The sequence below is a fragment of the Squalius cephalus genome (genome assembly GCF_949319135.1).
Source record: "Squalius cephalus genome assembly, chromosome: 2".
NCBI classification, from domain to species: Eukaryota; Metazoa; Chordata; class Actinopteri; order Cypriniformes; family Leuciscidae; genus Squalius; species Squalius cephalus.
The window spans coordinates 4,472,250-4,484,886 of NC_137123.1; the positions used below are offsets into that span (position 1 = coordinate 4,472,250).

Below are 12,637 nucleotides of genomic sequence, written 5' to 3' on the forward strand. Positions count from 1 at the left end.
TTGTGATTCTTAAAGGGCACCTATTATGCAAAATTCACTTTTACATGGTGTTTGAACATAAATGTGTGTTGGCAGTTTTTTTACTATCTCAATAAATCATAAGCACTGTCTCAGAACACCCTGTTCTAGATTTCCCTCATTGTGACGTAGAAATGAGCTAAGCCCCACCGACGTGGTTTGATTGACATCTGGTTTTGGCATAGACCCCGCCCTCGGTGATCTGCATCCTCCATTGTTTCAACGACAGCCGGTAATGTCTCCTAAGAAGTGTGTTGTGGGATGTAAGAATGGACATACTAGTCTTCACTGACATCAGAGCCACTGAAAACGCAGCGGATGGATTTAATTTATGAAGAAAAGGCACCACTTAAACTTCCTAAATACAAGAATCATTTTCTGACTGACTGTTTAGTGAACGAGGGTCAAAGTTAATCCTATGTGGTTCGTTGCCTACTGTTCGCGATCCAACGTCACCTCCAGAAGAAGTAAGTGTATTTTATGATTTTTGAGCAAATAGTCATTTCAATCGATGTCAGCCAGTTCAACAACAAATGCGTCTAAAGCTATTTATTGTCGTCGTCATAGGATGTCTCAACAAACAACGTCAGACAGTTTTATGTCACGTAGGCATTTTTTTGCAGCATTTACAAATGTAAATAAATTAAGGTCTGCTCTATCTCCATAGACAGTAGGCTAAACGTCTATCTCCCTCCCCATAAGAAATAAATAAAAAAATTCGTTTGTACTTAGCAAACGTTATCACAGTAGTGTGTGTGTGTGTGTGTGTGTGTAGTTTCAAAAAATTGCGCGAACGTTATCACAGTTCGCGTGTGTGTGTGTGTGTGTGTGTGCAGTGTTTCCTCTATGTTGATTAGTTAATGGCGGCCCGCCACGGCAAAATTTTTGCCGCCACGGTAACGTTAGGGCTCTACAGTGCGACCATTTCACTCGCATTTGCGCCTAAATATGTCTGTGTGCGATCATGAAAAGATATTTAGGCGCACTTGTGCGACTGACCCGATCGAAGATTTTTTTTTTTGGCAGCCGCCAAAGCGTTTTTTTCGTCCCGCCAAAGTCTTATTTGACCGGTGTGTAATGTAGATAAACTGCTGCGCTTGTGACAGCTGGGCGCATGTTTAAAAGAACGAGAGAGCGAGAGCGCGCGCCCTCTGGTCGCGTGTGCGCGAGCACTCTCTTTGCGAAGCAAGGTTCCACGTTTTAATGAATGGTTAAACGACTGATCTTTCCAACACTGAACTCACGAGACGTCTGAATCGGTGTATAACAGATCGGTAACACTTTACAATAAGGTTCCATTTATTAAACTCTAGTTATAACTACATTAGTTAACATTAACTTTTAATAAACTGCACTTCTACAGAATGTATTAATTTTTGCTAATGTTCATTTCAACATTTAATAGCCTACATTATTGAAATCAAAAGTTGTATTTGTTAACATTTAGTTAATGCACTGTGAACTAACATGAACAAACAATAAACAGCTGTATTTTTATTAAGATTAATAAAGATGAATACGTTCAGTAACATGTATTGCTCATGGTTCATGTTAGTAATAAACTAATGTTAAATCAAACCATATTGTAAAGTGTTTAAAAAAAATAATTTACAGAACAAATAAGAACGTAAGGTGTGCTTACCCCCTTTAGTACAGCCTATATGGTTAGCTAGATTTAGCCTTAATAAACTACAGCATTTACAACTGAATGGTAGCCTATTCAATTGTAGATGGTAGAAAATAAGACTATTAGTTAAAATAAACTTTTTAATGCTACTTTTTCTCCCTGCTTTTTTATATTGATATGATTATATACCAAAATAATCTATTAAAGAAGGATTCTATCTTACAAAGCTATGAAATCCAGAGGTAAAATCACAGCTTTTTTTTTTTTTTTTTAAGTGTTGGCCACCGAAGACCATTTTTGACCCAGGTAAAACCCTGCAGGGCCAACAATGTTTGTGTGCGGACATTCACACTTCAAGCAAGAATCGCTAGTGAGGCACGAAATGTATGAATTTAGTTTTTTTTTTTATTTTTTTTATGCAATTTATTTATGACAGCCAGTGTAATTGTTTTTCTAAAACTGAAAATATTTAATGTTCATAAGGTAAACTTTTGTCACACAATGTGGCACAGTAATATTGTGTCGTTAAAGGAAAAAAAAAAATTTGGACTGTGCTCCTAAATTTTTTTAATTAGGAGCACAAGTGCTCCTAATAAAACAAGTTACCATAAAGCCCGGGCTGTACGAAAGCCGTCTATCAGCAGTGATTGTTAAAGTGCATGTCGGAGAATCCCGCGGATAATCGCGCGGTTGTTCGGACAGACCTGCCCCCACTGCTAAAAAAAATCCTAAAGGAAACACTGGTGTGTGTGTGTGTGTGTGTGTGTTGCACATCCATAATGGCAAAAGGGACGCGATTAAAACTTTGTAAGTACATAAATGTATCAAATAACCATTCCGATACGTTTAGTCCATTCTCATTCGTGTTTATTCTGTGCCGGACTCTCTTCATCATCTAGGTCCAGCAGCAGGGCGGGGATAGGCAGCTCATTTACATTTAAAGTGGTACACGACAAAACAGCTCTTTTTAAAACAGGCCCCAAAAATGACATTTTCAAATGGTTATAATAAATTAACTGTGGGGTATTTTGTGCTGAAACTTCACAAATACATTCTGGGGACACCCAAGACCAATATTACATCTTCTAAAAAGGGCCATAATAGGTGCCCTTTAATATTTCAGATTAGTAATATTATATCAAATAAAAAAAAAGGCAGTTGACTAAAATCTTTCATATCACAAAAGTGAAAGCAAAATGGCCAGGATCTGTGCATGACTTAATCATTTTCAGAGATTCACATTTATGCACATTATTTGAAAGTGGTAAGGAAAGTTCCACAATTAAATATCAAGCTCACTGTATTATATTATGCTGATCCTGACAGAACTGCATTTCTTCATAGGTGATTATGACATGTTCCTGCAGACAGGTGTTTTATGACCCCATTCCCTGACCTAAACCAGTTACAGTGCAGCTCTAGCCAGGACAAGGGCACACAATGAAATGAACTTTGGCTAACTAAAGGGAAGATTTCAGTGTCTGAAAAGTCTGAGGGTTGCACACCTGACAGGGCCTGTGACATTGCTGCATGTGCCATACTACACAACATTGCCAAAAAAACAAACACTTTTCATTAAATGTTTAATAAAAGACAAATATGCTTAGTTCCTTGAGTTTTATTTTAATTGTTCTTTGTAAAGAAAAGCCAGTGGTCAAGTGCCTGCAACAAGAGATATTAGACACATGCCTCATGCAACAAATAAAAAGGAAAAGTTGGCTATACACTGCCCACCTGTAGGCCTATGTCTCCTCTGTCTGTGCAGACTCTTCTGTAGGCCTTTCTGTAGATGTGGAATCCTACAACTTATATTGCAGCCATAAAGCATACAAGTATAAATGAAGTAAAGTTATTTATGCACTTGCAGGTAGGCTAGTTCCTCCATATGACAGTTATCTGTGAGGGTTTATTCACTGTCCAGTGCAATGGAAACAAATGGACATTACAGAGTCTTATACTTTCTTTCCTTTGGAAAGTTAGAAAATGTCCACGTACTGCACATATTTCAGCCACCACTTTCTTGGGAACAGATACAAGTGTTGGTGTATTATGTAAAAGTGCACAAAAGAGGAAAACACAATGTCATTACAATGAACTACACTCGGGAAAAATGTGATCAATAACTCATGGCAAAATATTTTTACATTAATAGTTTATCACTTTCACAAGTCAAAGCAATTCATCATTACTCAAGATTTAACAGTTGAAATGACTATACGGCCTTAATTTAATGCAGCAAAAATGATTTTACAGTGTAGGCTACTAAGATCTTTTCTATTTGGTTGCTTTTATAAACAGAACACCATTTATTTAACAGTGCCTTTTATAAAAGAGACTATAATATAACTAAAAATTAAATAACTAATATTATTAAAAATATTTTTTTTGTACTTCACTTTTATTTGTTCCCATGTTCTAGTGTGGTGACTCTGACATTACAATGCACAAAGTAATTATGCAATTATTAAAATACAAAAATATAGGCTAATAAGTGATAAAAACATCTAACATGGCCACTTCTAACGGATTTAAATTGTCTGCTACTTTTTGCCAGCCCTCTCTCCTGGCTTTTGCAGACTTTGAGGTGTTCCCTGACGTTTTGGTTAAACATTAAAATTTACGAATAAACGTCGACTATTAGTTCTTGCTCTGCTGAGGAGAAAAACTGAGCGCGCTCTTTGGCCACGCTGAGCAGCCAATAGCAGCGTTGCTGATCAATGTTTCTACTATCGATACATATCCCCTTTTAACCAGCGCATGAACGCGCAATTATCTCAGATAACTCAATCCAGCGATACTAATCATATCCGGCAGGTGTGTTCGAAGAACCGAGTTAGCCAGGGGTGCGTTTCCCGAAAGCATCATTGGCCAACTATGGTCACAAGTTCCGTTGTTACCAATAGAGTTCAATGGACATTGCGATGAACTTGCGACCATAGACAGCGGTTGCCTGATTCCAGTAGAAGCTGGCCTGCAGCAGTGCTCTTTTGATGTGCTGAATCAATGCAGCTTGAGTGGGTGGCAGGTTCTCGAGAGACTGATGTCTAGCTTCATCTACACGGCTGGAAACACAGGTCTTGCTGTACATGATGAGCTCATGTGACAGATTCATAGCTCATGGTCCAAATGGTCCGGCCAACTACTGAAAAAACATTCCATGACTACGTTAACACCAATATTGCTGGGTTTGTGAGGTCACACATGAGCTATGAATCTGTCACGTGACTGGATATTGTGTTTGACACATATCCAGAGGAGAACCTCAAAACACAAACTCACCAACGCAGAGGAACCGGATCAAGAACTAAAGTAGATAGGAGAACTCCAATTCCAAAATGTAACTGGATATATCTATTATATACAGTATATACTGGATATATTGTTATATATTTAACTATTTGGATATATCAGTGAAGAGATAACCAAGCATGGCATGTCAGGTAAACTCCTCCTTTCCACCAAGAAAGATGCTGTACTCTCCAACAGACCAGGGTATGACATGTCTGCCCTTCAGCCTTGTAATCATCCAGAAGCACTAGAATAATCCTGCATCTTGCACATGCTGGGGCCAATGGCCATAAAAAGGCATTTGTCCAGACTGTCGACAGCGATGTTGTCATCCTTGCCATCCGCTTCTTCAACACACTCGGCCTCACAGAGCTCTGGATCGGCTTTGCAGGTGGAAAAACCTATAGGGACATTCCTGCTCATGAAATCAGCAAGAATAGAATAGAATAGAATGAGGCATTTATATAGCGCTTTCATATGTACTACTGTACACCCAAAGCGCTTTACAATCATATCAGGGGTCTCTCCTCAACCACCACCAGTGTGCAGCATCCACTTGGATGATGCGACGGCAGCCACAGAACAACGGCGCCAGTGCGCTCACCACACACCAGCTATAGGTGGAGAGAGGAGAGAGAGTGATAGAGCCAATTCAATGTAAGGGGATTATTAGGAGGCCATGATTGGTAAGGGCCAATGTGTGGAATGTGGCCAGGACACCAGGGTTACACCCCTACTCTTTACGAGAAATGCCATGGGATTTTTAATGACCACAGAGAGTCAGGACCTCGGTTTTACGTCTCATCCGAAGGACGGCAAGGATCTTGGTCCCCAGAAGTCACTAGCCTTACCACTCTTCCACGCTTTAACAGGCTGTGACACAACCTCAGCCTTCCTGTGCCATGGGAAAAAGAGTGCATGGGCAGCTTGGGAGGCAACACCAGATCTCACAGAATCTCTGGTTACCCTCACCTTGGAGCCTGAACAGATCAACAATGACGTCCATGTCCAAAGACTGGAGCGTATGGTCATCATCATGTACAGCAAGAGCTGTGGTTCCAGCCGTGTAGATGAAGCTAGACATCACCTTTTCTCGAATGGTACCAAGTCTCTCGAGAACCTGCCACCCACCCAAGCTGCATTGATTCAGCACATCAAAAGAGCACTGCTGCAGGCCAGCTTCTACTGGAATCAGGCAACCGCTGTCCAGCAAGATATCCCAGAGTTCAATGCATGGGGATGGTTTCGGGACTCTACGAGCAAGACTTGGGAACCTTACTGGACTAATCTCGGAGACGCCAGTAAAGCCTGCACCATTCTCCTCCACTGTGGCTGCAAGACAGCATGTAGAGGGCACTGTAAGTGCTGTAAAGCCGGAGTTCGTTGCACTTCTATATGTGCATGTGAGGGTGCTTGTACAAACAATGATGGTGAAGACAATGAGAGATCCGGTGATTGTGAGTGATAATGATAATTCATGTGAGAGACCATGAGAATTCACTGTTGTTTTTTATTTTATTGCTGTTTTTTTGTTATGCTAAGCAAACCTTTAAGAGTTTTGGAAAAATTGACTATATTATTATTTTAACAATTTGATATAATATAAATATTGCCTTGCAATAATACTTGTGTCTTATTCTTTCTTATATGATTACACTTTGAAATGTATTCACCTGTGGTAAACTGAAAACCATTTCACTTTTATAAGGAAATGAATCAACATTGAGAATAACCTTCAAAGTTGTGGTAAAAAAAAAAGATTTTCAACCACAGCCTTGAAAAGAATACAGGTTCCAGACTTACACAAGCATAAATATAAATATGCCAATGGACTTCCTGTGGTCAATAAACATAAAATAGACACCACATCCTCATTTGTAGCGCATTTGGTTCAAAATTTGTAGCCAAAACCGTTTTTCGGACAGCAGCCATATTGAATTTAGGGAATTTGGGGGGTCCTGATATACCCAATCATAAATGTAAGTATTCCTATGGGTTTCCCATGGTCAAAGAAGGTAAAATAGACATCAAGTTTGTATTTGTATCTCATCTGGCTCAAAAGCTATAGCCGAAACCCTTTTAGGCGGCGGCCATATTGGATTTGGCCGCCATCTTGATCTCAGGGACCATTGGCTCGGGCGCCCTGGCTAAATCATTTCAGTATCCCCTCAGCTACATCTGTGCCAAATTTGGTGCTTGTAGATGCATTTGCGCGAACAATGGTGTGTAAGGCCCCATACTACAGCCCAAACTGCTTTTTTGGACAGCGGCCATATTGGAATTGGAGGATCAAGGGGTCCAGATATACTGGGTCATAAATATAAACATTCCTATGTGTTTCTCATGATCAATTAAACTGAAAAACATATCAAGTTTGTATTTGTAACTCATGTGCTTTAAAAGTTAAAGCCGGAACCCTTTTCGGGCGGCGGCCATATTGGATTTGGCCGCCATCTTGGCCCCGAGGGTCGCTGGCTCCGGCGCCCTAGCTAAATCATTTCGGTATGACCTGAGCTACATCTGTGCCAAATTTGGCGCTTTTAGATGAATTTGCGCGAAATTACCTATTTATGTGCTTACCCAGGTGAAAAAAAAGTGCACTAAAATACATTTTATTTAAGTGCACTTAGTACACTTCCATAATACACTTTCATAATGTACTTAAAGTGCTCTATTTTCGACACACTTATTTTGCACTTAATATACTAAAAGCTTATCTTTAGTACTGCTTAATATAAACTTAAAATCATCTTAGTGTACTCAATTGTGCTTTTTTGAGACACACTGAAGATGAATTTAAGTGTATTTTTAATATACTATTTCATATTTTTTAAAAATGTATTTTGTTACCACTTTAAGTATAATTGAAATCATCTTTAAATACAATAATAAACTATTTAAATTATAATAATAATAATATTAAATTATATACAAATTATACTTAGAATGTATTCCTAGATTAAAAAAAGTGCACTAAAATACATTTTATTACACTTCCATAATGTACTTAAAATGCTCTATTTTCGACACACTTATTTTGCACTTAATATACTAAAAGCTTACCTTTAGTACTGCTTAATATAAACTTAAGATCATCTTAGTGTACTCAACTGTGCTATTTTGAGACACACTGAAGATGAACTAAAGTGTATTTTTAATATACTATTTCAGATTAAAAAAAATGTATTTTGTTACCACTTTTAGTAAAACTGAAACCATCTTTAATGCGTTTTAAATACACTTATAAATTACTTAAAATATAATAATAATATATAATAAATATATACACATTATACTTATAATGTATTCCTAGGTTTAAACAAGTGCACTAAAGTACACTTAATTAGTACATTTCCATAACGTACTTAAAGTGCTCTATTTTCGCGCACTTATTTTGTACTTAATATACTAAAAGCTTATCTTTAGTACTGCTTAATATAAACTTAAAGATCATCTTAGTGTACTCAACTGTGCTATTTTGAGACACACTGAAGATGAACTAAAATATGCTTTTAACATACTATTTCAGCTTTAATTTATTTTATTTTGTTACCCCTTTTATTACAATTGAACCCATCTTTAATGCATTTTTAAATACACTTATAAATTATTTAAAATGTAAGAATATACAAATCATATTTATGTATTGCTCACATATTTTTTATATAGTAAATAATTTCAAATATGTTTTAACTATGTTAACAGTACCTTTATAAAACATTTATTAAAACACAGTAAAAAAAATATTTGTATAAAAAACACACACTTTGAAAGCTAGTAAACTTTAATGTATTACCCAGTGTACATCAGTACAGCAGCATATGTAAACTGTAAAAAAAAAAATACATTAACATAAAATACAGTGATCTGCAGAGGTATTATAAACAACAAAAAAACTAACTTCAATAAACCCAACTAGTCAAAGTGCAGTCATTAATAGCTGCAAACAGTTACAGTACTGTTACAACTCAAACCATCTTCATCCTTCAAGTGAATTTGGAGTGATTGGTCTTTGAGTTTGCCTCATTGTTGCATTTCCTTCGAATCAGTGCCGCACCTTAGACGTGTTGGAAATTGTTTGATCACAGTGTCTACACAGCAAAATCCCCAGTGTTAAATTAACACTCCTCAGTGTTTATATGTGTCCACACTACAGGGTGTTAAAAATTAACACTGAACAGTGTTGAAGTTAATGAGATAATTAAGTGATTAATTAAGTGATGATTGGCTATTAGTGGTGACACCTGATGTTAATCAGTAGAATCATTGAAGAGAAACAATAACAGAAAAAAGAGAAACACAAGAACTACTGACTTCGAGTCATTACACATTGTTGCACTTATTATTACCAGTTTGACTTTATTTCTGTCAAACTGACTTTTATTACTTTATTTTCTTTTCTACATCGACAAAAGTTCTTGAGATTTAACAGAAGTTTAGACGGTATTGTTTTATGGAATTTTTCTTTTCAAGTTACCATTTTGGTGGTCAGTGTTTGCTTTAGTTGGGCTCTTGACACTTTTCATATTTCAATATTAGTTTTTCTCTGGTTGCTGCAACTCTGTGTTTATAAAGCACATTTGTTACTGCAAGAGAAAACATGACTTGCTCACAATATGTTTTGATGATAAAAACATTATCATGTAGTCACCTGATTCACTGATGTCATTCAGAGTCTAAATCTTTGACTATATGCTTGATGTCTTGTTTTAGTATTGGTGATTGTAGCTCTGAGATTCTACAGTTTGAGATCCAACAGCAATATCAAAAATTTTGAAAATACTTTGAGCAAAGAAGTTACTGTGTTTAAACACACAGACATCAAGAATCAGCATATGAGTCTCAACAATGGTGACAATAAACAAACTAGTGACAAACAGATCAACTCTGAACATCACAAAACAAGCTACTAAAGTCAGAACAAAACAATAGCAAAATAAAAGCCAACAGAAAAAACCATGAAAATTACAGGACAATTCAGCTGCATAATTTATTCATGCTGCAATGCATGATGTCAGCCATTGATGCGTTCTGATTGGTGGCTCCCATCATGCACTGCAACATTAAGCATTTGTTTGATTGTCACCATTGTTGAGATTCATATGTAGATTCTTGATGTCTGTGTGTGATTTTAAATCATTCAGATCTTTAAAACATTGCTGGAAGTAACTACTGTAGTGAAAAATTAATAAAACAATTGGATAAATCAGTTTATAATGATGGGTGACATCATTGAAACAGGTCACTAGTAATTTCATCATTGAAACATAACCAGGGCTGTAATTCCAAAAGCATCTTAAGCCTTACTTGATTGAAGACCAACTGCAACAAATGGTCTATACGATCAAATTAGGGTTGTGATGTTTTCAGGAAACACAGCCCAAATCATAGTTACTCTTGTCACAACACATATGCTTTATAAGCACAGAGTTGGAGCAGCCAGAGAAATACTAATGTTAAATAATAAAGTGTCAAGAGCCCAACTAAAGCAAACACTGACCACCATAATGGTGACATGAAACGAAGCATTCCATAAAACATTACCATCTAAACTTCTGTTAAATCTAAATAAGACCGTGTGTAGATGTATGACAGAAATAAAGTCAAACTGGTAATAATAAGTGCAACAATGTGTAATGACTCGAAGTCAGTAGTTCTTGTGTTTCTCTTTTTTCTGTTCTTGTTTCTCTTTCCTTCAGTGAGTCTGCTTGTTATCATCAGGTGTCACCACTAATGGCCAATCATCACTTAATTAATCACTTAATTATCTCATTAACTTCACCACTGCTTCAGTGTTAACTTAATTAACTCATTCACTTCAACACTGTTCAGTGTTAATTTTTAACACCCTGTAGTGTGGACACATATAAACACTGAGGAGTGTTAATTTAACACTGGGGATTTTGCTGTGGGGAAAAAGATTAGTTTATTTTTATATTAAAGCAAAATTAACCTCTGTTTAAAAAGTAACTGTTCCCTTTCAAAAGGGAATTTGCACTGCTTCGATGATGCTATTGGGGAACGATGTTCTCTAGGCGCCTCTTTAATACTTCTGAGTCGCACTAGTAGTGTCATAGGCTGTTGCCAGTCAAATTCTATTGCCGTGATTTCAAACACCGGTTCACATGGAGGGTGTTCCTCATAGCGTCATCAATGCAGTGTCTCATTCCCTGTTCTCAGGGAAGAGAGGTCGTAACCTAGATGTTTTTTTATTACAACACAGTATGATGTTTTGACATTTCTCTCTGTTGTACATACAAGGTGAAAAAGACATACTATTACATGTATTATAAATGCATTAAAGTATATTTGTTTTGTACTAAAAACATACTTAAGTACATATTTATTACATTTAATAGTAAGTCTTTTCACCTGGTAAAAATGGAATTCTCTAACATGGCATGTAATGCTTAGTTCATATATTTTAACAGTAGACATTTAATATAAAATGTTAATGTAATTCAGAAAAGGAGTTAATAAAATATCTCTTGAACAACTGTGAAGTCTACATGGTATGTCACTGTATCACAGCAAAAAAGGGCAATTTAGGCTAACTGTTTAACTGAAAAAGTATACCCAGCCAACAAGAATAATAATTATAATGTACAACAAATGCTAATCTTGTTTTAGTCAGCCCCCTTTGACTTTGAGAGCAATAAAATTTTTTGAAAAAAGTTCCGTACAGAAACACATACACTCTTCAAAGAGTTAAGGAAATTAGAAGTAGTGCAAAATATTGTAAGCCAGGACAAGTGACTTGCAGCTGTCCCAAAAAAACAATTAAATAAACAGATTTTTACATGAATGAACACAAATTAGGCTAGACTAGGAAACTAGGAAAAAATGTTAGAAAAAACTAGGACAAAAACTAAACAGTGAGCTATTTATTTATGCAAACAGCAACTAAAACTTACCAGTAACTTCTGATAGCAGTATCTTCATCTCTTCTAATTCGACTTAAAAAACTTGGCTCTGATTGGTCAAATTGAATGTAGCTGAACTGAAAAAGACATGCTGTTACACAGAGTCAAAAATACGACTGGCAAAGTAAACGTAAATGTAATACAAATCTTACCTAGAAACATAATGAGGTTCCAAATGTCACACGTCATGCAAACTTGAAGATGGGGGAAAAAATAAAAACAACACTAACAGTTACGTTTTCTATTAACGTTAGAAAAAAAATCTAAATACTGTCATGATCACTCATAGTTGCAAAACATTTAAGAATTCCGTTAATCTTCGAAAGAAAAACTGAGATATCGTAGGCTAATGAAACATGAGAGATTTAACTTATCCCTCTGATGAACGATTTACCTGTTCACGTTTGAAAAAGTGAATCGCAAAAAACGTCACCTAATCCATATGAATCACGTGGTTTCCTCCAAGTCCTCTAAAGAAACACGATCTCTCCAGTTTAAATTTAGACTTAATCTAAATTATTAGAAATATAATCACATTCAGTGAACGCACAGCAAGCTCTGAGTGAGTGAGGTGTGAGCTCATAAATCATAATTATCACAAGAACCAATCACAGACGTTCAACGGCTCTGGAACCAATCAGGATTAGTCAAGTGTGTTATTCTTGTTTTTCAAATTTAAACAAGTACAACATATTTTTGAACAACATTTAAACATTTTTGGAAAATGTATCTATGATGCATTTAAAATAATATGATGTTGATATCCTTGTGGGAATTTCAG

General features: G+C 36.3%; 1 protein-coding gene and 1 long non-coding RNA gene across 3 annotated transcripts in view; one reads left to right on the forward strand and one right to left on the reverse strand.

The window, feature by feature from the left end:
* LOC307154538 (uncharacterized protein) overlaps positions 1–2,021 on the forward strand; it is a 69,107-nt gene extending 67,086 nt beyond the window's left edge. For both annotated transcript variants that reach the window (XM_079864552.1, XM_079864555.1), the window contains one exon: positions 1,921–2,021. The gene's annotated coding sequence lies outside the window, so the exon portion shown is untranslated. The remainder of the gene's footprint in view (positions 1–1,920) is intronic.
* Positions 2,022–2,085: 64 nt separating this feature from the next.
* On the reverse strand, positions 2,086–2,378 carry LOC307154565. Its single transcript, XR_013820385.1, has 2 exons — positions 2,227–2,378; positions 2,086–2,194 (listed from the first exon to the last, which is right to left on the reverse strand). It is a non-coding gene; the product is annotated as an uncharacterized lncRNA (long non-coding RNA).
* Positions 2,379–12,637: the final 10,259 nt, after the last annotated feature.